Raw genomic sequence first — 27158 nt, 5'->3', positions numbered from 1 at the left:
GAAAGATGGGTAGCATTTCTGCAGAAGAGGATCCAGGAGTTATAGTTGGAGACAGATTAAACCTGAATCAACCATGTTAGGATATTACAAAAGAAAGTTAATGTCCTACCGGAATGACAAACATCTGACGTAACCCTTCTGTTAGCAAGGCACCAGCTGGAGGACTGGGGTCTCTTTTTTATACTGCAATCCGGGAAAGATTTGCACCAAGTAGAAAGAGTCCCCTGGACAACAGCAAAAGAGACAAGAGGTCCAGAAACCAAGACCAACATGGAAAAAACTGATTACTTAAAAGTTGTACATTCTCAAGAAGATAAAAAAGAAGAAATGACAGCAATCTTCAAAAATATAGAAACTAGATATAAGGGTAAAAAGAATAAATTGTTCTTCATGTCTACTTTTGCAAAGGGAAGAAGTAGGATGCTTAAATTGCAGCTAAGAAGATTTAGGGGAGATATCAACAAACATTTTAGGAAATTAAATATAGTTGAGTGCTAGAATAGACCATTCAGGGACCTCAGGCATCGGAGGCTGTTAAGAACAGATAAGCTTTTTCCAGATCATTGCTTATCCTGCCTTAGCACAGAAAAGGACGAGATAATCTCCAGAGGTCCCTTCCTAAGTCAATTCTGATGATTCCAAGATAAAATTTAGGAAATGTCAAAATTATGGGCGTCCATTCCTCATTGTCCTTCACACAGCATGAGCTCCAGCTGGGAAGAATTAAGAGGCAAGAAAATTATCTCTGCTCTACGTTCTGGCATCACAGCAGCTCTCAGCAAAGAGGAGGAGTAAATTTGAGCTGCAGTCCAGCTCAGTCCCTCGTATCTCAGAGAAGAAAACTCTCACCCTCTTCTTGGTCATAGTACGTACACAATCTGGTTATACATACATAAGAAGCTGGTGCATATTCAGTGTGTGTGGTATCTTAAAATTTGGCTACCAGACTCCAGCAAGTTTCTACCGACCATGTGTGAACTGCTTTTTTTCAGAAGCTTAGAAACTGGATGAAAATTGGGGCAAATTTTCCACAGGGTGGCAAACTGCACATCTCAAGTACAAAGGAAGCCACCCTGCCAAGTTTCATTTCCACCCTCCAGAGATGGAAGCACTAAATCTTCTCCATTGAACTAGTCTATAATGCATGAGCAGAACAGCATGTTTTCCTGTAACATTCTCAGACACGCCTGGACCATTTCATTCTAAAGAATTTCAAGAGGAAAAAAATGCCAATTTCCATGCCTGAAATGGAAAATTTCAATCTGAATACTCTGAAGTTTAGGAAAGTTAGATGTAACTGAAAAAAGATTCTGCTGAAGGTTAGTGCCAGATAGTAATTAGGGGGAATAATGTGGCATAAGACCGAAAAAAAACTTCCAAGGTCATCTAACCCAGTTCTCTGCTACACAACTACATTGTATAATCCCATTTATAAATGTATTGAGCTCCAAGTTAAAATCAGTTTCATTATTTGCCTTCACTGCACCTATTACAAGGCTGTTCAAAAGTGTCATCCTCCACTGATGAGAAATTCTTCTTCTAATTTCTAACTTAGATTTATTCATGGTCAGTTTATCCCATTCGTTCTTGTACCAGTACTGTTTACTAATTTAAATAACCCTTTTTTCCTCACTTGTTTACTTCTCTGGTCCACTTACAAAAAGCATCCTATCCCATATTCTGCAGTACTAATTGTCCAGCTTACGACATAGATAAAATTCGCATAATGTTTGATGTCTGCTTTGCATCCTAAGGAACAAAATTCATGTACCTATATATCAGTTCAGGTGCAGCCATTACAGACCAAACATAAACTGGCAGACCTCTGGAAGAAACTTTTCATGTAGGCAAGTTACTTCACAGCTGATCAACATGGAGTTTTTTTCTGAAGGTTCTGGCACAGGTCACTGTCAGGGGAAAGGATTCTAGGAAACTGTGACACCTGGCCAAATTCAGTGTGGTCTTACGAGCTTACTGTTTCTACAATAGTCCCAAAACTTTCTGATTTACAGAACTGGTTTTGGTTCCAGCTGTCAGAGAAACAAAAGGTGAGTCCTTTAGTAACCAGCTTCTAGAAGCAAGAAAAGGACAGCAGAAACTTATCACAAACCTGGAGATTTTCCTCATTAAAAGGAGGCAATTGAAAGGAATTCAGTTCTTTAAGACTATATAGAAAGGACTTTATATGAGAGAAATCAGACAGGAGAGAGCAAATGGATATGAGCTATCGTCCAGAGCTCCTCCATCAATCACTGCATGGTCCAGACAGAAGAGATGCTACTGCACTCGCTTACAGATAACAGGGGCTCTTTATAGAGCAGATGAGAACAATCCTTGAAACACAAAAAGGAAACAGTTCAAAGAGGCTGCCTTTTCTTGGAGTACCAAATCCAAACTCCAGCTAAGAGCAAACGAAGAGCTGGGGAATCTGGGGACTTTGTAATAATAGTTTAATTAAACTAGCCTTATCTGTACAACAAATGTGACAGCCCTCTGCAAAAACTCTGTGTTTTGCTACTTACTTCACACTCTATCACTTTCCTCAGCACAGGACTAGCCTTTGCCTAGAAAAAGGCGCTCTGCCAACAAACTGGACAATATCCATGCACCAAAATTTACAGCATTCTCCTCTAAATTAGCAGCTTTTTTTTTTAATATAAAACATAAGCAAGTCAGTCACTGAATAAGGGAATTCTTTCTAAAAATTCTTAGGAAGAAAGGCTGTATTTAGACCATGTATTTATAGCATTATTATTTTACATATTTTGTACCTATCCATCTGGATAATTTTAACAATGTGTTATCACTACTAGTCTAAATAAAGCCTCTCAGACTACTTCCCATCATCTGTATTTTCAGAATCCAACTGAGTGTTCTTATCTAGATATTAAATGTTTGTTTAAAATTATTAACATTTCTCTGTAAAGTTTCCAGGGAAAAAAATAGAATAGTCCTAATTCCAATTTCTCATTGCACAAGAACAAGATGGTAGTCATTAAGACTGAAAGTGGCACATGTAAAACTGATAAAAAGAAATACTTTTCATTCAACCAGTTTGGCAATTTTACTGTCAAAGGATATCCCTGAGGTCCAACACTTAAGAGAAATTCAAATAGGAGTGGGCATCCTCCAGGGATTCAGGATGAGGAATGAATACATACTGATCTACCCGCAACTAAGCAAGCACCAGTACTGATGTAACCCTCAGAACACAAAGTCACATATCTCCATTTAAGCTGGACAGTTGAAAGGTATAGGCCTTGGTAACACTAAATCGGACTGTGAGGGATGAGCTATGTTAACTGAAATGATACAGGTCCTTTCCAAAAATCTTGGAATTGGCTTCAAGCAGGGCCTCAGTGTCAACCTTGCAGCCCCCTCTGGTCCTTCCAAATTCCCAAACCCTTCTTGCTCTGAGAGACCCACTGAAGGTCAGATCGAGGCGACCCTGAGACAGGAGAACTGCAGACCTTACAGGCTCTGTAACACCAGTGGGGCTTTTGGCCTCGAGTGAAATTTATAAGCGCTACATGTTACGCTGGACCCAGAGGGTCGCTCTTCTCCTGCAGAGTTTACACACTCCAATATACATTTCATTTGTGGAACCGGTAGGCTTTATATACAGTCTGCCAAAGCTCCAGCAGAGCTCTGTGTCACCTGAAGTAAACGCTGCAGGTTTGACTGAGGTCTCCAAGGACCAAGGTTTTCTTAACCAAATAGTTGCTATGTGGTTAGCTGTAGACTCTCAATTTCAATGCATAAAGTTCAGATTTTTTATCCAGTATGGGATTTTCTTAATTTTTAAAATACCGTGATGAATCACTTCAGCCTTAATGAGGGGGCACTTGTCCAGATATCTAAAGTGGCACAATCAGTGACTCTTAGAACATCTTAGTCAAACTTATTTGAAAGATGATGTTGTAGAAGCAAAAAAGTGTAGACATTTTTGGCAAGTGTAACAACGCCTATTTTCCAAAAGACCACTTGGAAAGCGGAGGTAGAGATCTGTCTGTGTTTACCCACCATTTCTCGAGGGACACGAGAGGATCGGGGATCAGAAATTTTCCGCTCAGAAGCAAGCAAAACATTAAAACTAAGGAACATCAGATTCATTTTGATTAAGTAAGAGAACTATTTGTGGGAAAGCAGGAGGGAAATGGCAGGTTCGGAGGGGAGAGGAATAATACGCGAAGCGCAAGGTTAAGGAAGAATAACACGGTCCCTCAGAAATAATAGCTTTCTATTCCTGAATATTATGTGCATGTGGAGGTGGGAGCAGACACAAAAAAACATTACCCTGCACAGCATTATAGGCTTCTACGGGACAACGCATTAAAGAAAGATAGCGGGTCGGAAAGGCTGACGGCACAGCCGGAGTACCCACCCATTTTGGAGACCAGGTGAAAGACGGTTGCCAAGGTCACACATTCAGTCACCAGGTGGTGTATTTAATTTAAAAGGAGTGTTAACCTTGTTTACACAAAATAACACCAATATGCAGAGAAGCAGTAAATCCATTGTCGTTAAACAGCAGGGAGGCTGCATGGTGCTGGCAGCCTGCCCACCAGCAACGTGAACTCAGCTGGCACCAGGCGAACGTAGACATGCCGGCCTGAGCCCAGGCCTACTAATGCTGGCAGCCTCTGCAGAAAATGCTTGCGGTATGCCCTTTCTACCCTCCAGTTGACTCTTTACATTCTTGTCAAATATATTTAGAACAAGAGGTGTCCACTTGAAGGGAAACATTTGTTAATCACTTAAATGCAGGAGTTTGGCAGCTCTCCAAGTTTACATTTATAAATATGTAGTATCTGTTTCCAGCTAAACAAGGAACTCCTGACCCCCCTCACCCGCAATCCAGCAAATATATATACATATATGGGAGGGGGATTGGGGGGGACGGTTGGAAATTATGAACAGAACCAGCTTGGGTGAGGCAGGACCGCTGGGGCATTGGCGGGTTCCCCCCCTCCCCGCTGTCAATTTGTTTTCTGCCTTTGTCTGAAAGTGATGTAGATAACAGCACAGAAAGAGGATGATGTATCTTTAAGTAATGAACAGATTAAAGTTAAATTCCTGTTGACCGAGACAGTTGTGTTGACATTCCTGTTGTTTACAGGCAGCTGTCTCTACTAATGACACTTTGATAACTGGAGTGAGGCTGCTGTTGGGCAGGGGGATGGGGGCAGCCGGAGTCAGCCGGGTTAAAGAATGCCTCTGTTTAAAACCTAGTCATCCAATTAAACATTAAAGCTGCCCTGGCTGGATTGGAGATCGGCGGCGGCAGCGGTACCGCTCTGAAAGGGGAAATTCTGGGCTTCTTTTTTAACTTATGCTCAGATTAGGTGGCTTAGAGGTCAGCCTGTCCTAGTTTTCTAAAGGACGCAGGAGATTCCAACAGTACTTAAAATAAGCCAGAAAGCAGTAACTCTGTCAAGCCAGCCGTGCCTGCACTGCCATGACATGGGCACGCACACACACCACCGCCGGCCGGGACTGGGGTCAGTCAAAGGTTCGGGAGGACGACCTCCCTCTTGTTTTGCTTTGGAAAAAGCAGCTCAGGACAGAAAGGATCTGCAAATGCAGGGGGAAAAGATCCCACGGTGACACTGCAGCCCACCGAATGATTTCAACGATCTCTCGCCATCTTCTCCATGTCACGCTGAAATAAGTTGCTTTGCAGGACTCTCTCCGCTGTAAGAGTTTTGTTTACAGCCTGCTCTTAAATTAATATGTTTGCCATTAACAGCTCCTCTCTTTGGCAGTGGGCTTCTTACAACCCAGGGCTAAACTGAAATCCTGGAGCCCATTCCTGAAGTCCTTGTGCAGGTCAAATTCCCCCTTGGAACCGTAAAGCCCAAGATCTACCAGGTGATAAACTTTAGACGTGTAAATAGTCTACTAGATCTCCTTGTCTGGTGAAAATTAAACAGATGCTTAAGCTCTCTACCAAATCAACGCCTAAAAAAGACAGCACAGTCCATCACCCTCAGTCAGATGTCGGCCTCGACTGCCTTTGTACCAGCAGGATTTGGTCCTACTCACACCCTGAAAGTGGTTTTTTCAGATGCCGACAATACCTAGCATTATGTTACTGCACTACAGTTTCCAGCACTCCAGAACAGTTAAAATTCAAACACTTCTCTTTCCTATCTTTTTGCTAACGAAGCTTAAATTTAAGGCCTTTAAAGCAATGTGATAATGCCTCTTTAATTCCAAATCAAATTCCACATGTTCATTAACTATAGACCTTCATAGAAATCAATGGATTTATTTTTGAATTTATGAAGTCACTTTAATGGACTTCAAACTCCAAATAAAAGTACTGAAAAGGCAGCATTTCCTTTTGTCACTAAACCATCGCTGCTTCTGTAGTAGAAGTGCATTTCATGCAGCAAGGACGTTTACAGTAAACATAAGTTAATTTAAATGAGTATCAATCAGGAAGAACGTACCTTGCTTAAGAAATCTCAGCTCCTTTTATTGTCTCAGCTAGGCTATTAGAAATTGAATCTTTTTAAAGCTAAGAGCATCAGTTCGTTTGACCTTTTTTCATAAAATATACCGTTAGGAACAAGAGGAATGTAGCTGTGTTCCACATACAGTTGGAAATATGTGGTAGATGCAAATATCTACATATTTGAGGTAAGCTTCCAGCATGCATGCAAAAAAAGGCCCAAATCTCTTAACAGCATTGAAAATCATCACTGATCTCCAGAAACGAAAGGCTCACTTAAAAGAGAAAAGTATCATCTGTGCACACGGCTAACTTAAGTTTAATCCATTGCCAACAACAGAGTAGTGGCCATCAGCAAATCGGGTCATAATCAGATTTAATTTTACCAGATGGACAGGGTTACATCAGCTCAATTTCCAATGGGAGACTCTCCAAGTAAAACTTGGAGCTGCTACAAGAAATCACGCTGGTGGTGAGGCAGCAGCTCCCATTCTACCCTGAGGATCTGTGTTGTACCAATGTCTCTCTGTTTCTGATAAGACGCTGAACCAAAGCTCTGACTTATGGCCACTTAAAGATACTGTAGCACTTTTCACTCACAAGAATAAGAGTGTTAGAACTGGTGCCTTGGCTGAAATCCAACTTGGTAATTACTTTTTGCATTTCTAAACAGTCCCAATGTAGTGGCAGGCAGAGGTTATTTTCTGCTATTGAGCAATAGCAAGTAACAAAGAATGGCCAGAAGAGCTGGCTACATTTCACTAGGAGTGGAAGGGATCGCAGTGGTCTCTACATTGCTTTGGGAACCTTCAAGATGAAAGGTTCATTAAAAATTGGAAGTTAATATTAGCATAATAATCAGGCATAGCTCCTCTTATAAAACCTACACAAGAGATCCCGCGCTGCAGGTTTCCACTCTCCAGCACAAACTCATACATGTTTCCCACTTTACAATAAGCAGAGTCCATTAAGAAAATTCCATTTGATGATTTTCACAGAATCACAGAATCATAGAATGGTTTTCCGACAGGAAATTCAGTTTCTTAACAATCAGGGTACTGAAATGAAAAAAAAAAAATAGAGAGAGAGAGAGAGTCTCAAATTGCTATTTTTGCATTTGGACAATCTGAAGACAAGAATTCCTGTTGAGTTTGTTTGTTCTGAAAAAAAGTTGATGAATTTGCTGAAGTCATTGAAATGTCTCTAAGGCATAAAATTCAAGAAATATCATTCTATGATAAAGAGATTTAATATGAACATATGCCCTTTTGGAAAAGACTAGTTTATTTAATGTGAAAAATGCAAAAATCAGAAATTCCATTTTCTGCATCAAAAATTATATTTTCTGCATGAATTGTTTCCATATTTCATTTCCAAATAGCATTTTTCTTTTAGATGTCACTTCCACTCAGAAAGAACTAAATAACCCAAGCTTTCAGAGGACTGCCTAGTTTCAGATTAAGGTAACTTTTTAGCACTGATGCAAAATGAAAATTTCAGCTTGCCAGGAAATAAAACAAAACCATCTTATGGTGATTCTAACGCATAAAGATGAAGATGATTACTCTATTTGCTATTATTTGGTTCCCATGTTCACACCAGAATTGGACATAAAATTTCCATGACAGTTTCTGGTTTTCACTAGTAGCTTCTTTCTGGCATCAAGTGAATTAATATTGATTGTATTGAAAGGATCTTTAACACGGACGCTTTTACCAGTTGACATCTTTTACCTGTTGATATCAACAAGACATATATAGAATAAGGAGCAGGACAATCAGATACAAGTATGCATATGCAAATAAATTATTTTTCTTTACAAGAAGTTCCAGGGGAAGAAAAAAAGCTTATACACCTAAGCCTGTACTGCTGGGCTTGTTATGCTGCCTGAACATCCTCAGTTTCTTTAATGAGTATTTTTTCCAGGAAGAGAAAAATAGAGCTGAACTCTGAAAAAGAAAATGCAGATATTCACAAGGTGGATTTATTCTGAGTTTTTGTTGTTGTTGTTTTTGTTTGCTGTATTGTGGATTTTTTATATGGGCAACTTTCACATCAAAAGCAAGCCAGAATAGTCAAACACTTAACTAATTAGATTAGTTTTGGTCTAAGTTGCAAAAACATAGACAAAAAATTTCTTATACCTGATACCAAAGGTAACATTGAAAAACATGAGCGCTCAATTGAAATAAAGCAGACAGGATGTTAGTCTTTAAATTAAAATGCATGTTCCAAAGGAAAAAGCAATCTTCTAAATTATTAACAGGGTGGGATGCCACAGCAAAATTTTTAAGCAACTGCTTTGTGCTTCAGAAGAAAGGAGAGAAATACAGAATTATTTGTTGGTTTCAGCTGCAGAGGAACATCAGAATTACAGATGAGAAAGCCCTGTAAGGGTCATCTGGTCCATCTTCCTGCCATTGCAGTATCATTCCTTACTTTGTGATTCACAGCACTGTATCAAACCTAGTTTTAAGCAATCTGAATGACAAAGCTTCCAGCATTTATCTTGGCAGTCAAGTCCTTGGTCTTGTAGATCGCATCATTAAGAATTTTTTTCCTTCTGTTCAGCTTCATTTTTCCTTGCCTAATTTTATCCTATTGTTCCTGCTTCCTTGTACCACCTAGGGCTCAGGGTGAGCTGGATCTTGCAGGGTCACAGACTAAGCCAAAAAAGTTAGAGAGGGTCTGATGTGGTCAGTTAGTGGCGAGTGACACTGATAAAGCTAAATAGGAAGCAGCTCTCAAGGGAGTTTACTGTATGTTACCTACAGCTCAGGACATGATGCTGCTACTAACACTGCTGTACTACTGGTGCAGAAGAAAAAGACATGTCACCTTGACTTCAATCCTGTGCATATTTCTGGTCATACAAAGTTTCCTGTCACTTCAAAGTGTGTTTGTGCCTTGGAGGAACAGGGAATTAAACAAGAGAGTCACCTAGGCTGATACCATGCTGTAGATGTCCAGCAGCAGATCTCTCTGCACCATCATCTTCTTCACACTCATGGGACGTGCCAGAGTGGGAAAGTCCCCAGGTGCCAACAGAGCCCTAACACGCTTTAACACCTATTTTCTCCTCCAGAAGAGGAATAACTATCTGTTCTTACTGTTTCTAAATCTACACTGTTGAATTAGAAAGTATTTTGAATCAAAGGCACCACTCTGAGCTTTGCACCTTTTCATGCGGTGTGAGACAAGGGCTATCTCAGCGTTCACTCGTTTCTCGATCTACGCTTGCAGAGCCGACACCCTCGCTGCCTTCCAGCTTGCTAGAGCAGTGGAGGCAAATGTACAGCAAAGACCACTGTTTCCAAAAGACACTTAGAATGGGAAAAACTCCATATTGTGTAAATATTGAGCAAGTTAATATGTTCTCATGTTCCATACTGTCCTGTAAAACACAGGCATTAAAAATCATACTGTGAACAATTTTCCTTGTAATTAATTCAATCATTCAACAATTAGTCACACATTTGATATTCACTTTTGCTGATCATTTAGATTTCAAAGGTTGAGGAGGACCCAAACTACAGCAGTTTCATCTTAATTCAAATGTCAACCTTCTTACTGAACCTTGTACATTAGCTGGAGTTTTAGTTAGATTTATTGCGCTACAAGCTAGTCTTTTCACACGAGAAAATGGGATCTTGATTAGTACTGAATGTGCATCATGAGAGATTCCTCGGATTACAAAATAATGACCAGTTTCTAACCAGCACTCCTGTGTCTTTTACCTTTATAACACTATCAACCAACTGAGTTGACACAAATTACCTCATTCTGGCTTTGATGCATCATTTTATTTCCATTTACCACTGACTTAAGCATATATAATTACTAACTTAGGTCACAAACAAATGTGACGGATAAGTTTCACACTGAGCAAAATGTTTTATTACATGGCATTGCTATCAACCTAAGTTAATTAATTAAAATTAACATAAGCTGTTGGCTAATTGCAGCCCAGGAGAAATTCTACTACACCCAGTGGTATAACATTGGAAAATTATCACAATATTTTAAAGCTTGACAAGTTCCAGAGAAGAATTGAACATTAATAGAAGCAGGTTACCAGGGTAAATAGACCAATACTGATTTCTAGTATGGCAATCTATACGCCTTAAGCATTGTAGTCAGGGCAGAAGAAGCAGCAGCAATACTGTTAGTACTGCCATTTAAGCACAGATATTTTCAAACATCCTTCAAATAAAGTGGAATTTTTCAGCACACTTTTGACTGCAGCTGCATGAAATATAATATTCTTGATGGTAAACACCAAAAAAAAATATTAAACCCTTTTGTAAGGAAGGGACAAAGGGGAAAGCAAATCAGTGAATTTCATTTATGTAGCTATAAGGCCAGAAGAGGAAAGGGGAACCAGTTCAGTTACATTGTCTAAACAGAAAGCAGCAGGTCCATAAAGATATTAAGGAACTTAGTCTTATATAGGGGCCTAACTGCCATTTAAGTTTACGGGAACTTAATTCCTTAAGTCCTTCTGAGACCTGCTTTCATGTGCTTCCTTGGTAATGGTGATATTTGTAAAAATTAGGATTTGTTCCATTTATCAGAAATTTTTTCATAGGAAATGATTAAACAAGAGATGAATGAATTTAGAGAACTGTTTATTTTGAATACCCTCAAAATCAAGATACCCATGAGAATCACCACGTTCACCAGAGCCACCAAGGAGGTAAAAACTGTATTATATTTTAGTTCCCTTGACATGTAATCTGCACGCAAGTATCAAAAATTATCACATCATCTGTCTCCTGTCAAGGCTTTCTTTCCTATAAATGGACAGTATTTTCCATCAGGAAGGCTTTCTGAGGAGAGAATTTAAAAAAAAACTAAGTCAGAAAGGACTGCAACTTAAATGGAATATCAAAGTTTTAGTGCCTACAGAATTACCGGAAATGAAGCAGGCTATCAAGGAGGTGACGTGATCTAAGTGTTTGCTGAAATTCCAGCTACAATTTCCAGCATTGCTGATTCTATTCAGCTATGACTGTATTTGAATTCAAAGATGAGATGTGATAAATGGGCTGCCTACTTTGGGTACAAACAAACACAGAGGAGAGCGTCTGAAAACATAGGTATGTGCAAGCACTACTACTAAAGATGACTTGCTATTGAGCATATGCTTCCACTGAAGGGCTGTTCGGCAATTGAAAAAAACTTGTTAATAAGATAGGACTTTCTGCTTTCCCCTCACTCATCTTCTAAAGCCATCCTTGACTGGCATGAGGCACCACAGCAGATGGACAGAGAAGAAGCATGCCGGAGAACCAATATGTGCATCTCATCTGAGCTTTGAAAGAGTAGTTTCCCATCCAAGGTTCTCTGAGCAGAGGGCTTACCCTCATGCCATGGTGATGCTCCAGATAGTATCAGCGATCCTGCAAAGATAGTTTTGGGACTCCAATATGAGTAACTGCAAACAGAGGAAATACGTCTTCATTTCCTGAGTAAGTGTTTGTGGAACTCCCCTTGTCTCAGATCAGTCTGAGCATGTAGTGAGGGATAGCTTGGCCAGTCCCAAATTTAGAACTGCAGACTACCTCTTTCCTTAAAGTCCAAGAGCATGTGTATTAGAATAGGTTGACTGAAATATATGTGCTTTTAAACTTCAAACCTTTAATGGTTTTACCTGATGTCTTCAGGATCACAAAAGCTAAGTAGTCCTGGTTCAAAGACAGACTGAGACAAGACTATCAACATGTCAACAAGTTTTAGGCTGACACAACTCTGAGTTAAGATTATTTCAGAGAGGATAATCTTTCCCTTTAGAAGTAGGTTTAGAATAAAAATGCCTGTCTGCATGCTTTAGAGCTTGCCTGTATATAGACATAGCCTCATCTTTTTTCTGAACTACTTCATTTAATAGCTAAACAGAAAATCATAGAATCATAGAATATTTTTGGTTGGAAAGGCTCTCTGGAGGTTATGTGGTGCAACTCCCTCGCTCCAAGTTGGACCAGCTCCCAAGCTACATCCAAAATGCCACGCTCTGGTACCTATCTGAAATTTCTGCCCATCTATATTCAGTATCTAGCCACAGCGTTTATTAAAATGTTTCCGGAAGCAGTATCTATTAAGAAAGGCCCTATATTTTTGTCTTGTTAATACAGTCTTTTACTTATCTAAGTCAGATATATTATAACTGTGACTGTTTACACAGCTGCTTAAAACTAGCACATTAATTTCAATTAAACTAAAAAATGAGGGTTTAAAACAGTTAAAAAAACGAAGACTACAGCTACTCAAGTTAAGACATCCCCAACAGCTGGAGATATAACCGCAGGACACCCGTGGTTATCCCAGCACACTCTTAATGCTGAGGCCCATGTTCACTACCTGCCGACTCTGCAGCTACCAACCTAAGGAAATATATTAACCATTCACCTAGATAATGGTTAATGTACAGTTTGCTCTGATGTCAAGTCTACATGCACTGATCAATCCAGTGCCACCTGGGGTCCATCTAAATGTCTCTTCCTCGTTGTCCTAGAGTCATGCTAAGCTAAACAAACTACTGTCCTCTTGGCTTTCTTTGCAGGCAAACAATATCCAGTATTGATATGCCTTTCTGTATTTTGTTTGGCATTCTGCAATCTTATAAAAGACTGCTTTTCTATCTAATACTGCTTTTTAAAGGAGTTAATGTGAGGAGAAATCAGAATGCATTACCTATATCATCTTTATCCCCTTCTGGTGTTTTGGTATTCCTGGGATGATTTCACTCCTTAACAAATCTCCAAGTCTGAGACGGCTGACCATCTAAGATATATATCTTGGTTTGGTCTCCTACCCACTTGGCAGGCTGTAGCTTGTGATGGCACTAAGTACAACAACACTTTGAAAGGTAACCATAATCTGGTTCTTTTCACAGTTCTATAGTCTTTGTTTCCTTACTTTTGTCCCTTCCCTTTCTTGCTTTCTTCAGTGAAAAATAAATTTGATATACATTTCTGCAAATCATTTTCTTCTAAAGTACAAGTAAAAGATTTGGCTTCCATGAATCCCACACCAGTAGGACGGATTGACAAGTCCCAGGCTTTCCCCTTAACCTGCGCTACTCCTACAAGGTTATAAAATAGCTTCCATGCCAGACCTCCACTCCACCTATGGAAACTGGGGCAATGCTATTCAAGCCAGCTGCTCCCTTAAATCAGAACGGGTGACAAATTTAGGCCTTTTGACAGCAAAACCGGTAGCAGTTCATTAGCCTGATAAACCACAGAGCCAGAATTTCTATTCATCAAGTATGCTTCAGGAAATCTTTTATTTCAGAAGAGGGAGCCAGGCATAACTATTCCATTATACCCTCCAGAAGATGCTGGAGTCTGGTTCCTCTCATCCTGCCGCTCCTACTTATACTACTACTTATAACTGGCCAAAAGTGAAAAATCTATCACCAGAGTCCCATAAAGTGGTTTTAAATTGTCTATTAGCTAACCCTACAGGTATCCTGTGCAATGAGGTCTCTCAGGCCAGTAGACTGGGGTATTAAATGGTTTAAGCATCAGTTCTGACCATCTCTAATGTTTTAGTTGATAGGTTCAGAGGTCTGCTGCTGAAATGTATTGCTGACTTTTACAACATAATACACCAAAATTAAGCATATTGCACTTTGTCTCTTCACCATTGCCTTGGTCCTGTAAGCAACCACCGAAAGTACAACAAACACTAGATTCGTCTCCTACCAAGAGCTGAAACACAATGCAAGGATGCAAAGGTGAGGAAGAAAGATCCAGTCACAGGAATGAAGAACTCAGTATCATTCCTAATATTTTTAGAATTCTTATCTCTGTTAGCATTTGATGAGAGAATGTGGGAATGGAGAGAGCTAAGGAAAAAAAATGTGTTTGGTTACTTTATTCCTAAAAAAAAAATTGAAACATATCTTCTAAGGGCTGGTGTTTCATAAGATTTTTGTCCTGCTCTCTGTATTTATGGACAAAACTAATCCTGTATGTTGTTAATTGAAAAAGTAATATTCTTTGTCTTTCTAGCAAAGATTTTAGTCCTACAATGATGGGTCAAAGGGTTGCACACTGACCTACAGAAGGGAAAAAAAAAATCTCCCATAACACCATATGTCTTTCAGAGTTACAATTATTTGCAATTATCTAATTCAGCATAAAAGGCAAACATGATGTCACAGGATCTTTGATACTATAAAAGGCTCTTTTTGTGAAACGCCTTTGATCCTTACTAATCCACACTCCAGGTATTGCTGATTTAATTGCCTGAAACGTAAATATAAATTAATGAACAGATTTTTGTGCTAATTTTGTTTATTGCAAATATTTTTATAGGCTTTTTCAACTCAATTCTTGTTGCATTTCTATAATATTTTAATGAGCCCTGAATAAATACTTTTAATTATCCAGAAAAAGTAGTAACCCTCGTGAACTTGATAACATTTACTCTGAAACACATGCAATGGAGGAAACAGTACTGACTTCATAGTTGAGGCTCATAAATACATGCAGTCGGGGGTGTGTATATGTGCACGTGTGTTCTGAAGAAAAATGAATTATATCTTCCTGACTACGTCTCAAGAGTAAAATTTCTCACATTTAAAACACATGCAGCCTTCAAGTTTTAATCCCTGCTGAAAAAATGAGATAGTTTATGCTATCGATACAATTCTTTTTCCTAGACCTCCTGTCCTTTCATTTCTTTTAATTCTTTTTCATCTTATTTCTTTTGGAGCCAATAGCATACCTGTCTTGTCAGACAACAGTAGCATAAAGCGAAACTGAGGCTGATTTTGTATGACAAAGATTTAACATCAAATTTATGTAGTGGAATAGCTAATTCAAGATTATATGTGCAAATGGGGAAAGAAAATCCAGAAAAAGAGTGAACAATACAAGTTTACAAAAACTGTTTCCTACAACCAGCAGTTATGCAGTCTCCCCTACAGACCACATAGATCTCGACTGTAAAGCTTCTCCACTATGAGAAGCTAACTTCAATGGAGTAAATAGCTCCTCATCCACGTAAGGATTTCTTAGTAATCCCAGTGAAATAAAACAAAAGAATACTAGTTGCAGAAAGCTCTGATGCCTTTTAATTATATGCTGTACTTCATTATTACCCATTAATATGCATACTTCTCACAAGGGTCTAAAAATTAGCAGGAAGTGACAAGAGTGGTTTTGCCACATTAAAAAAATGAGGCAAGGTTTACGCTAAAATTACAATCTGAGCCCAAACAATGACAGCCATTGTCTTCCAATAACATCTGAAAATTGAGAAGTTGCTGGCCTGAGGTGAATCTCAGGGCAGCAAACACAACCAACTTTCAAAACATTATTAGATAACATCAATAACTCTATCTTATTAAAGTCTTCAATGATAGCACACGTAAAATCACCTTTTGTTAATGGAATACAAATATGCCTTCCTCCCAGTGCTGAAATTAGGCTAACTCATGCTTCAGAAAACATCACAGTCAAGTAGGGGGTTTTGGAAGAGGGGGCATTTGGATATTAACACTGGTCAATGACATTAGCGTTAAAAAAAGAAAGAAAAAGAGAGAAAGAAAAAGGGAAGGAAAAAATAAAGAAAAAAGAAAACTCCAATTAGAAGTATCCTGGGGTTATTAGAGATAACAGTGCTCATATCCAATTAAGATGAAAACCATTTTACCAGTTTAATGTGCCACCTCTGGCAGTTTTGGTTTATTAGTTTTATCAGATTTCAGAACTGAAACTCATAGTGATATGTGTGCTGTGTACTGGAGAGATAAATGTTAACACTTAGAGATTAATTAGTATAAAATAAGATGCTTGAAAAGTTGTTCCTTAACTATGTGCATTGTGCATTTTCTTGGGGAAAAATATTCTTTTTCCAAAGCAGTCCCTAAAGGGGTTACTTACTTAGATATTGTGGCAGGAATCAGAAGATGCGTTAACTTGCTTTGCGACCCATAAATGCAGGTGCGTCAGATATGCAGTACCAAACCACTTTTCCATTCTGTGAAGTAAATGCTGATTTCAGATCAAAAGCTGAGAGAGCACAGCCAAATATTTTGGGTGGCAGATCCTCTCAGGTCTCTGGCTTCACCTGTAGGACTCTAGATTGTTTTGATTTAACCAGTGCTGCCTAATTTGGGGAGTGTGGGGCATCAAGGAGGCAAAATTGACTAACTGTAAAAATGAAACACGCAGTTTCTTTTAACATCTCGTGTTTCATCAGTAAACATTAAGAGAGACTCCTCGTTCAAAGGCTACAAAGCAAATGGAAAATCTCTCGCGAATTTTGGTTCAGGGCCTAGGAATAGAAATTAGATGGAGAAAAACTAGTATCTGGTTATTGTGGAGATGAAAAAGCAACACTGCTTTCATATTAAATAATCACCAGAACACCTGTAAAATCACCAGAGTAACATCTGTACTATAAAGCCCCTACAGATTCAGAAGCTCGGGCAGTTCTAACCACATGAGCACAAAACTCTCCTGCAGCATTTCCACAGCTTCCTGTTTTGGGTGGATCAAAGGTAGCGTTCATTAATCCTACTTCCTAACCAGAACAAAACTAAAAAATTTGAATGAAATATGGGAATTTAGAACAGAAATCCTTCCTATCATTTAACTAAAAATTTCAAGTCAGAAAAAGCACCAAGGATTGTTTGAGGTCCAACTAATCTAAACTATGAAACATGGGTCAATTCTTAATTCCATTCAAAATAAATGTCTACATATTTAATGATCTGCAAACCAACTGAATAGGTACTATATCAGATATACAGATGCAAGTAGTCTTTTTAAATATCTGTTAGCAGACACTGTAGCAGCCGTCTTGACTCATTTAGGTTGCAAATCTCAGTTTAACTGCCAAAGAGTTGAGAAGAGTTCATTACACTTCTCAAGAAACAACTGAGAAATAGATTTTGACTTCTTGGGATCAGACCACCCTCTCCGAGAATTTTAATTGGCTTAATCCAGGCGCATGACAACATGAATCAAATAAAACCAATTCAAGGATGCTAGAAAAACTGAATATCAAGAAAAATAGTGGATCCAGAATTCTGGAGTCCACACAGGTAATGTATATGCCCAGGATGAACTATAGGAAAGATTACTGATTTTCCAGCAATGAATATGTAAAAGAGTTGTTTACAAGAAATCATGAACAGTGGGATTTCTTATAAACCACTGCAGCTGGAATGATAAATACGTTTACGTATATATACACACATACACATGCCTAGTTGTTATTACAGTTCTTTAATCATTATTACATTACCTTACCAAAAATTCCATACCAGGTATTTGTTTGTACCTTGTCTCTAGCATTCTAAAAGAATTAAACAATCTAGCACAAGACTGGAGACCAAGTGCAATTCAATGCTAATCCCACTACTGGCATTTTTTCCTACAGACTGGAAAAATGGAACCTAGAACAACAAAACTCAGAGAACATACAGTGTTGACAACTAATACACAATGCTTTTAAATCATTTGGATTATGAGCACTGACACTATCGATTTTGTCAATGACTTACTGTTGTTGCTGGTCATATTTTTTCCACTTTTTGATTAATTCAAGTCCAAAATTTGAGAAACATTTTCACAATAGCATTGTCTTCTTTCCCTTTTAGCAGAAAAACACTACTGAAAGCTTATCATTTCATTGCATTTTTATCAACATATTCAATAAATAAAATGGAGCTGCTAATATCAAATTAACAAATAAAAGCCTTTATCCTGGGGGCACTTTTGTATGTCCTTAATTAAAAGTATCTAAAGAATTAATTTCAAGACCGAAACCATCACACTTATTTGCAGCATCCGCAGCGTTCATTTCGCTGTAGAATAGGCTGCCCCTTCTTCACAGCCACTGAAAAAAAAAACACCCTGAAAAATATCTCTGCTCGTTTAGTCACTGTGATTAATCTAGCTGAAGGTATATGAACAAAAAGAGAAGGGTCCTGAAGTCAAAAGGCCCACAGAGTAGCTGAATCTCTGATTGACTTCAAGCAATGTATCCAATTAATGTCCCCCTTCTGCCGAAATCCCTACAATAGTTTCCCTATTTCTCAATCTATTTCTCTCTGAAAGAGTTTCATGTCCACCCACATATAAGGCCCATAATTTGTGGCTAAATGGCAGCTGCAGCTCAGTGCTGGAGGCCTTTCCTCAAATTGGTCTTTAATTGGTATAATCAGGAGCTTGAATTATTGGTTCAACCAAAGGAAAAGTATTCATTCGAACCAACAGGATCGCTCTCTCTTTTTATTTTAAATTAGCAATAAATTAATGACTTTCCAAGATGTTAAAGAGAAACTAAAACCTATGCACAAAAGATGGGATTCATTAATAAAAGGCAGTCAGTCTCATTCTCATTAAGAAGAGGAGCATTTAGGCAGCAACTTAAAATCTTAAAAAAAAAAAAAAAAGCTAAGGAGAAGCAGTACAGACTTGGGTGGGTACAATTGAAAATCAAGATAACTTGAACCGTGACCTGAAGAGATCATCAACCTAAGAGGACTTTGGGCTGGCTTCCTTTATCCCATACAGCCTCTTTTCTTTTGCAAATTTTACTGAATTGTGACAGGTTTTTTTGTTTGGGTTTTTGGGTTTTTCTGGTTTGTTCTATAATGTCAGGCGCCATCTTTTAATCCTTAAATGTAGCTTGATAAATTAATTCCAGAAAGTGAATGCAGTTGAAGGGCAGGAATTGGATCAGCCATTCCTATTATCCTGGAATGGACTCTGCTCCCAAAGCAAGCTCCTTTAAGGGCTCAGCTTGGGTCTTTCACATTGTTTATTTAGTGCCTGGTTTTAACCAAGGAACTCGTTTTGATCCAAGTCTTTGATCTCAAACGTACTACAACTTTTACACATATTTAAGGTGCCAAAATCATCTGCTTTTGTCAGAAAGCCAGACAATATCTGTGCTATGCTCCCAAGGATTTATGAGAGCTGTAACCTTTTTCCTAACAACTGTGACTTATTTGGAAATGTTATAATTAAAAAATGATACCTATAAGATCCAGTGCTCATCACCTCCTCTGAAGAGTATCTGTAAGGAAAGTAACTCCTTTCCTTAGGCATTGATTTGGGTGACACTAGTTAAAGCTACGGCACAAGAAGCATTCACTAGTAATGAAGTTATGGCTGCAGACAGAAGAATGATGGCCTCGATCACCTATGTCAAGGAGTAGGTACGTAGTGAAGATCAGAAGGAAAAGTGGAGAGAGTTCCTATTGCTTCAGGAAGAAGGGAATTCCCAGTACAACCCTCATTTCTGAGACTGTTAGCATGAAGTAGGACAGCTGTAAAATCCCTCCATACAGGAATAAAAATGGCTAGCAAGAAGAGATGAAATCACAGCAGCTTCTAGACCCACTTGTCAAGTTAGGACATGTGCATATAGCATTTTGCAGTACCTCAAGAGTTTCATGTGCCTGCACTTTGAACGGCTGAGACTTTACTCTCCCTGTGCAACACATCTGCAAAGCCTTGCAAGCCTCTTAAGCCATGCCATGCAGAGTAAATATCTTCTGCTTCTTTGCAGAAGATATAGCTTTGCATACTTTCAGTTTAGTTGGATCAGAGACAGACCACGTCTAGAAAGCATCAAGAAGATACAGGCATAAAAGGTCCAATGTACTCATATATACTGAAATGCTTCCCCTTTAATTATCGCATCTGCCAAATTAAGTAAGCGTAAGGCCATCTCATTCTCCTATGTGGAGATGACGGAAAGAAGAAAAGAACTGCACTGGGCTCCAGCTCCACAGAGAAATGGAAGTCTTGACCTACAGTAGAGACAGGATTTACTTCTTCTCCTACGCAGCCATGATCTTACTCCTGCAAAGCGCTGCGTTATGGGAACATCCAGGCTCTGAACACAGAGGTGCTTTCATACTGCCCAGATCAGTTTCTCTTAAAGTGCAGTGATGAGTATGGACAGCAGGAGAGGGCCCAGTCCATCCTCTATCAAGAGCTGCATGATGAAACGCAGAAGAAAAAGTAGCTCTATGTCCCGTGGCACAGAAAAGTAGTAGCCCTATGTCAGGAAGTCTTCCGCTACCATCGCTGCAGACTTTAATAGTGAATTGGAGCTACTATCCGCCTGCTGATTATATTGGACAAAAGAATCAAAATTACTATCTACAGCTGAGTCATGTGCTCTTTTAGCTTCCCCCTTTGGAAGAGAAATTTTTCAACCATTTCTTGCCAGGTCTCAATCAGAGCTCTTCTTAGTTGGAATTACAACAAATAGGAAAATAACGGTGCTTACAGCATTTAATTACCATGACTGAAATATTATTGTTGTCTCTCTTGGCCTTGATATAGGGGCTAGAATTCCTTAAGGTGACATTTCCAAGGCAAAATGAAACATGTTTTACAAGAGATTCCTTAAAACCCATCAATTATGCATGCTACAACTTGTTATTGCACTCTGAGGAGATGATCCAAATGCCCATTGTGGTATTGGGGATCCACGGGAATTGGATCATTTCCTAAATTAGCTATATGGCCAGCTATCAAAATAATAGCTTTTTCTTTCATTTTCTGACTACACACTTTATAAGCTGAATCTTCCTCCTTTATTCTCTTAAAAATAATATAATCTCTGAATTTATGAAGATTTTTTTTATTTTTTATTTCAATAGATTAGCAAAACTTCTTGAATTTGAGCATTTATAACATAAACAGTGTGTGAGTGCATATGTTTCCTTATGTATAAGTAATCCTTGAATAGGTTTATAAGAAGCTTTCCAAATAAAACCAATATTTTTACACTTTGCCATCTTTCCATTAATTAAAAACAGGATATTCAGTATTGAACAAAATGAAAACCAAGTATCAAGAACATTAGCCACATAAGTAATACAAAGCAGTTTGGTATGTGCAGTTTTTTTCCCCGCGTTTTACTAGAAGTCAGATTCCTGACCAGAGTAAAGCGGTGTAGCGTCCTTTCATTCAACAGAGTTAGACCGACTTGCTCCAGGTTTTTTCTATTCACGTGTTACTGCCAGGAAACTATTTACAAGCCTCTTATCAAAAGTTCTTTTGATGTCTACAAGAGTTGTGAGTTATTTTGATACAGCCCTTCCGCATGCACCACCTTGTCATAAAAGTTAGAAAGATTGGCAGAAAAATACCCAATAAGAGAGAAGTTTAGTTAATGCAGTGGATTAGCGATTGCTGGGGTTTTCTTCTTCCCCTCCCTTTTTAAATCTGAATATTTAACACCAAGAGAGAACCCCGTCCTGTTTTTCGGCTGAAATAACAGCAGTTTCTGTTTCTAACCTGGGAAGAATGTGATGGGGATTGAAAAGCACCCCTGTCCTATTGTTAGACTCCCCCAGCACTGATCCTTGCTTTTAACATCATAATGAAGGATGCTCTTTAGTGGATTATCTTGAGAAGGGATTAACTCCTTCAAGACTTCTTAGGAGGCAAGGTGTTTTGAGCCCTAAATACACACCAATTGCCTGCTTAACTTTTCATCTTATTTTGAAAACTGCCCAGCTGGAATTCAAATTCTTTTCCATAGAGCTGAATTTTCTTAGTAGCAAAGTTTGAGTCCGGGGCAGCAGATGCTAAAAATAAATACTGTTCATTTAATCTTGTGTAGCCAAATGTTTCAGATATTTTGCCGAGACAGGCCTGGCAGGATAAGACTCAATCAAAACTTTGCTGCAAATTCAGCAAAGCTTTAAATTCTGCCTCTGTCACTCAGGCACATGAAATAAGTCTCTAAGGCCTAACCTCTCTTATAAGACCTTCTTTATAATATGACAGAGAGACATAATATAGACAGATGGATATATAAAGTACATTCCACAACACACAAATTTCTTTTTTAATTTATATTAATATATCACATCTCTTAAGAATTAATAGGGCTGCACATGGATGTGCCTAGTGATATTTATGCTGAAGGCAGACATGCATGTACACCCACACAGATGCACATATATAGAGATATATACACCCATATGGATATACACACCCATATATCATTCACAACCATAGTAATACGTGCACATATATATGGTTTTTGGCTGCTGTACCTTGGCTTTCAACAACATCATTATCAGCATTGTTTTATGACACATTTGCTGTAGCATACAAAATGCCTGGTACAAAAAAAAGCACTGAAAAGAGGACTAATTGCTCTATAATTTATAATCAAGTGACTTCTTCAACCTATGCTTCTTTATCTTAATAACCATTCATTTGTGTCTGCCTAATTTATTGGAAGAGAAATCTTGTATTTGTTCCACGTTCATCTTATCCCTCAGCTAACCTTGTCTCCATTATTAACCTACGCCATTGTTTCATCTTCAGTTTGGCAAGCAAGAAGGTAGATTCCCTCAAACTTTTTCCTCCTTTTTTGTTACTTTTCACTTTGTTGTTTTCTGCTGGACCTGAAATATAAAAATGCTTTCTTTTGTTGAAAGGTTTTTCTTCATTTCTGCAGAACTGGCTGAGGGGGCAGGCATTTGAAGATACTTTTCACATGAAAGCAGAAGAAACTTTCGCTCGCTTTTTTCTCTTAAATGAGGGAAATTTTCAGCTTTCCTGTTTTGCACCCTCTCTTTTTTTTTTTTTTTGCCCTTTCTTTTGGCACTTTCTGAGGCTACAACATGCATAATTTGTAACTTCATAAACAAGTTTTTCAATTGGATTACCCAGCCTGGTGTATTAAAACGAGTTTGCTAAAAGCAACAAAATAGATGATTCTGAGGGCAAGTGAGTTTTCTCCATTTTTAACAAATGGAGAAGACCCAGGTGCACTCTTATTGTGAGCTAAATGAAATGCCCTCTTATTCATTTTTCTAATAATAACTGTATTCCACAGACTATGCTTTAATTGTAAATAATCCCCCACATTCTTTCAGTGTAAACTCTTTAAGGAGTCATGAATTTCATTTATACTCTCTCACTCTTTGAGAGTCTTTTGTTTATTTGCTGTTTAGTTCTTTGTGAAATAACACTCCCAGAAGAAAATCCCCCTCTCTGCTTAAGGAATTAGCCCAGAGACAAAAGCAGGGAATTCTTTAAGCCTTGTTTTGTGCTAAGAGAAATGTTTGACATTTCTGTGGAGAGGTGTTTAGTTTGGATTCATTAGGTCTTAGGGACTCTTTTCTCTTTTTTGGCCTTTCAGTTTCTGTCACTGTTTTTTTTCTGTGTTTGGTAGACTGAAGAGAATTTACCAATGTGTAATTAGGTTTCCTACATTTGAATAGGAAAATCCAGTTGTGTTTTAAATAGGCAAGCTAAGCATTCCCCTCAACCAGCAGGCCCAAACCTGAAACCTGCTTTGTGAGCGGACGAAAGAACAGCCGAAGGAAGAAAAAAGACTTCCCCAAGGTTACTTAATGCTTGAAATAAACACCAGTAAGGCTCCACTACTGCAATTCCATCAGTTGTAGCATTGGGGGAAGCTGTAGTCTAGAAAAAACAAGGAGTTTCCCTTAAAACTAGGCCTTAAAATGGAAAAAACGTATATGCTGCGTGCGTCATGTGACTGCTTCCTTCCTCAGATTTATATGGCTGGAAAATTATCAGCAGAAATTGGTTCTGTATAATCTTACTTTTAATGGTACATAACAGCTTTATAAATAAGTGCTATCAAATGAGAATCATTAGCTCAGCCTGGTAAATTTAAATAGTTTTTTTAAAAACAACACAATAGATGATTCCAAGGACAAAAATACACTACAAATATATCTCCAGTTGCATAGAGCAGAGCCTGAATTTTGGCCGTGAAACACAGGTAAGGGTAAGTCTGTTAGGAGGAAAATGGGCCTGCAATTATAATACGAAAAGAGCAAATTGTGGGTTTGTAATGGGAGACAAACAGGAAACGGTGCATTGAAACAGCTGTTCTGATCATTTGGAGCTGTTTGTGTCAGTATGAGCACTGGACTGCTTTTCTTTTGAAAATGGCAGAAAGGAATGTGCTGGCAATTTCAAAATTTTTTCTTTTCAGATTCTTATCGAAGTGGGAAAACCATCCAAACTGATCTTTCCTCAAACAGTTTCCATTTTCAAGCAGTCAGCAAATTTCCAGCAAATAAGGAATTTTGTTTAAAAATTCCCAGCAGATTACAGCTTGAAATCATGTTCTTAGCCAAAGCTATATCAGTAGGTAAAAACAGCCTGAAGTTGTCTATTGGGGCTGTGCAACATACTGGAAAATCAGAAGGTTAAAGACCAAAATGAGTAGAAAACAAAAAAATCAGCCCTAGAGTACCCACATCTATTGCACAGACACGAACACAGAACGTTTACCACATTTATGTTTGTACTGAAGTTCTACCTCATTTCTCAGTCCTCTTCTTTAAATGTAAATAGGTTGTTAGCAGGGCATTTTTAATAATGAGTTCCCTACTTATTTAACCATTTCATTCAGCGTTGCGCAGATTTATTGACTGTCAGAGCTTTCTTCCTTTTCTTTTTTCCCTGGGACTTCCCTTCTGGGTGAGGAATGTCACTGGTGAAAAACAATGTTATTTAGCTGGCTTTTTAAGGCTACAATAGTTATGAACTCTAGATCATTTTTTATTTACTAACTGACTGCTGCCAAGTACAGCCAATTCATCTGGTGGAAAGACTTTGTGCAACAGCTAACAAATGTGGAATATTCTTCATTGGTGTATCTGGCAGTAAACACCTGTTGTGATGCCAAACATTCAGTGTGAAACCTATCTGGATGTTGACAGACTTCAGTTTCATAGCAGAGAATCAGTGATACAACATAAAAGTTTGCTTTTCTGCCTTTCAAAGATGCTAAACACCTGCTACTGTCATTGTTTTCCTTTCTATTACTGCTTTTTGTTGTTAATTCAAGTCATAGTTGTGCTTTCTGATTGCTAGATGCAGAGCTCTCTGGAGTCTTTCCACTGACTTCAGTAATTTTGATTCCGGCCCCAGAGATTTAGGTACATAGACTTCTTTAGCTGTGTATCATTTGCACAGTCCTCTGCCTATACGTACTGGTATGCAGTTTGCGGGATTATGATCCCCCCTTGTAACACAAGCAGCAAAGAGTCAGAGCCCATGAATCCCCCTCGAGGAACAAAAGGTGGTGGAGGAAGCAGCTGAGAAGTAACCACCCGTTGCTATGAGGCTGAGTTAACCCAGACATGTCCTCTTTTTCCACCGAAAACTTTTGTCTAGCCAGAAATTGAGGGCCCTGGATATTTAGTTAGGATTTCCACGAATCTTGCAGTTCTACAGTGCCTGGAAGACCCAGACATGGCCAATATACATGGGGTCCAGCAATGGTCTGTGCATGCACAGCAAATCTGATACACTTTGAATGCATCAGATTTACTGCACGTGCTGAGGTCTTCTGTCAGCACATGTGCATAGGAATCTGTGAGCAAGTGCTTCTCAAGAGTCTGTCTACGGCTGCCCAGAGAAGTCACAGACAAAAATATAAGAGCCCAATGTGCAAAGATTTCTTTTTGCCTTACCAGCAAGGAGCCCTTACAAGGGAGAGTCGGGAAGGGACACGACACTGTCCTCGCTGTCACCCCCAGAGCTCTACAGAGGAGTTCCTGTATATGTTCCCAGTGAATAGAGAATATTGGGATGTTTTTCTTATATAGAAAAAATAGGCGTCCTTTTTTTTTAAAGGAAATTTGATGTTCAAAATATTTTGGTCCTAATATAGGTCAAAGGCAGTTTGGTCCTGCCCGAAGTATTCTTTCTCTTCTACAGGACGTTCTGCATCTTATATGATGCTATAGTATCCTCCTTGAATGAGAAGAGGAGGCCACAGCTCCTTGTGGATGAAGTCTAGCCTCTAGCAGAAAATGGGAGCACAAGGCAATGTGTCCTCTGCACTACCCTCAGCAAAAGTGCCTGCATGAAATACATAGCATCTTGGGTCTACAGAGAATAAAAGCACTAGCTGGATGTATTAGCAACATCAGAAGATATCAGAGGATCAAATTACTGTAAACTCCTTTCCAGAAAATGTATTAAAATTCCTAGTTAAGTTTGGTTAATACATACCAGGCAGCCTTTTAGCCAGCTTAGTCCAAGTTTATGCTCGTAGCACCATTAAAACAGCAGCGTGCTAACAGCAGAGGCATAAATAAAATTTCAGAAACTAGTGCTGCACATATTATAATATTGTGATATAAATATATGATGTAACATCAGCTAAAGCAGTGCCCTTTGGTTTTTTTCCTCGTTTTAAAAAGACACAGAGAACTGATGATATTCCCTAACACACGGATGGAAGCAAGGGATCTGTTGGATTAGCCTCAGTAATTTTTGGATTAATTTTTCCTCTCCTATTCCCCCCCTTTTTTTTTTAAAGACTGAGGTTATTCCTTTTAAGGAGGGAAAAAAATAAGATTATCTGTAGACATAAATGAAATCATAGTTTCATTATTTTTCCTGTATTCCAACATTTCCTGTAAGGCAGTAGCCCATTCATAGTGTCAGTACTAGAACTTTTAGAAAAGGTGCATAAAGTCCTGGATAATTATGGAATGAATTTCCTCCTTAATTCTATTAGTCAGTAGTTGGCTTCTGTCCTGAAGCATAATTGTTTATATCCCTAATGTATGGTTTCATCCTGTGTAATGTAACTGCGGATGGTCTCATTATCCATATAAGTGTTTAATAAATCCCTTTAATCCCGCTAAATTCATGCTTCAAAGATACTGCATTTTGTGGCAGTGAGTTCCACATGTTAA

General features: G+C 38.6%; 1 long non-coding RNA gene across 1 annotated transcript in view; it reads right to left on the bottom strand.

The window, feature by feature from the left end:
* Positions 1-27158, bottom strand: part of LOC104148176 (uncharacterized) — a 219514-nt gene that overhangs the window by 70347 nt on the left and 122009 nt on the right. The window lies entirely within an intron of this gene.

Source organism: Struthio camelus, chromosome 12, assembly GCF_040807025.1.
Source record: "Struthio camelus isolate bStrCam1 chromosome 12, bStrCam1.hap1, whole genome shotgun sequence".
NCBI lineage: Eukaryota > Metazoa > Chordata > Aves > Struthioniformes > Struthionidae > Struthio > Struthio camelus.
Note: the sequence above shows the minus strand (reverse complement) of the source record. Positions and strands in the feature narration are given on the sequence as shown.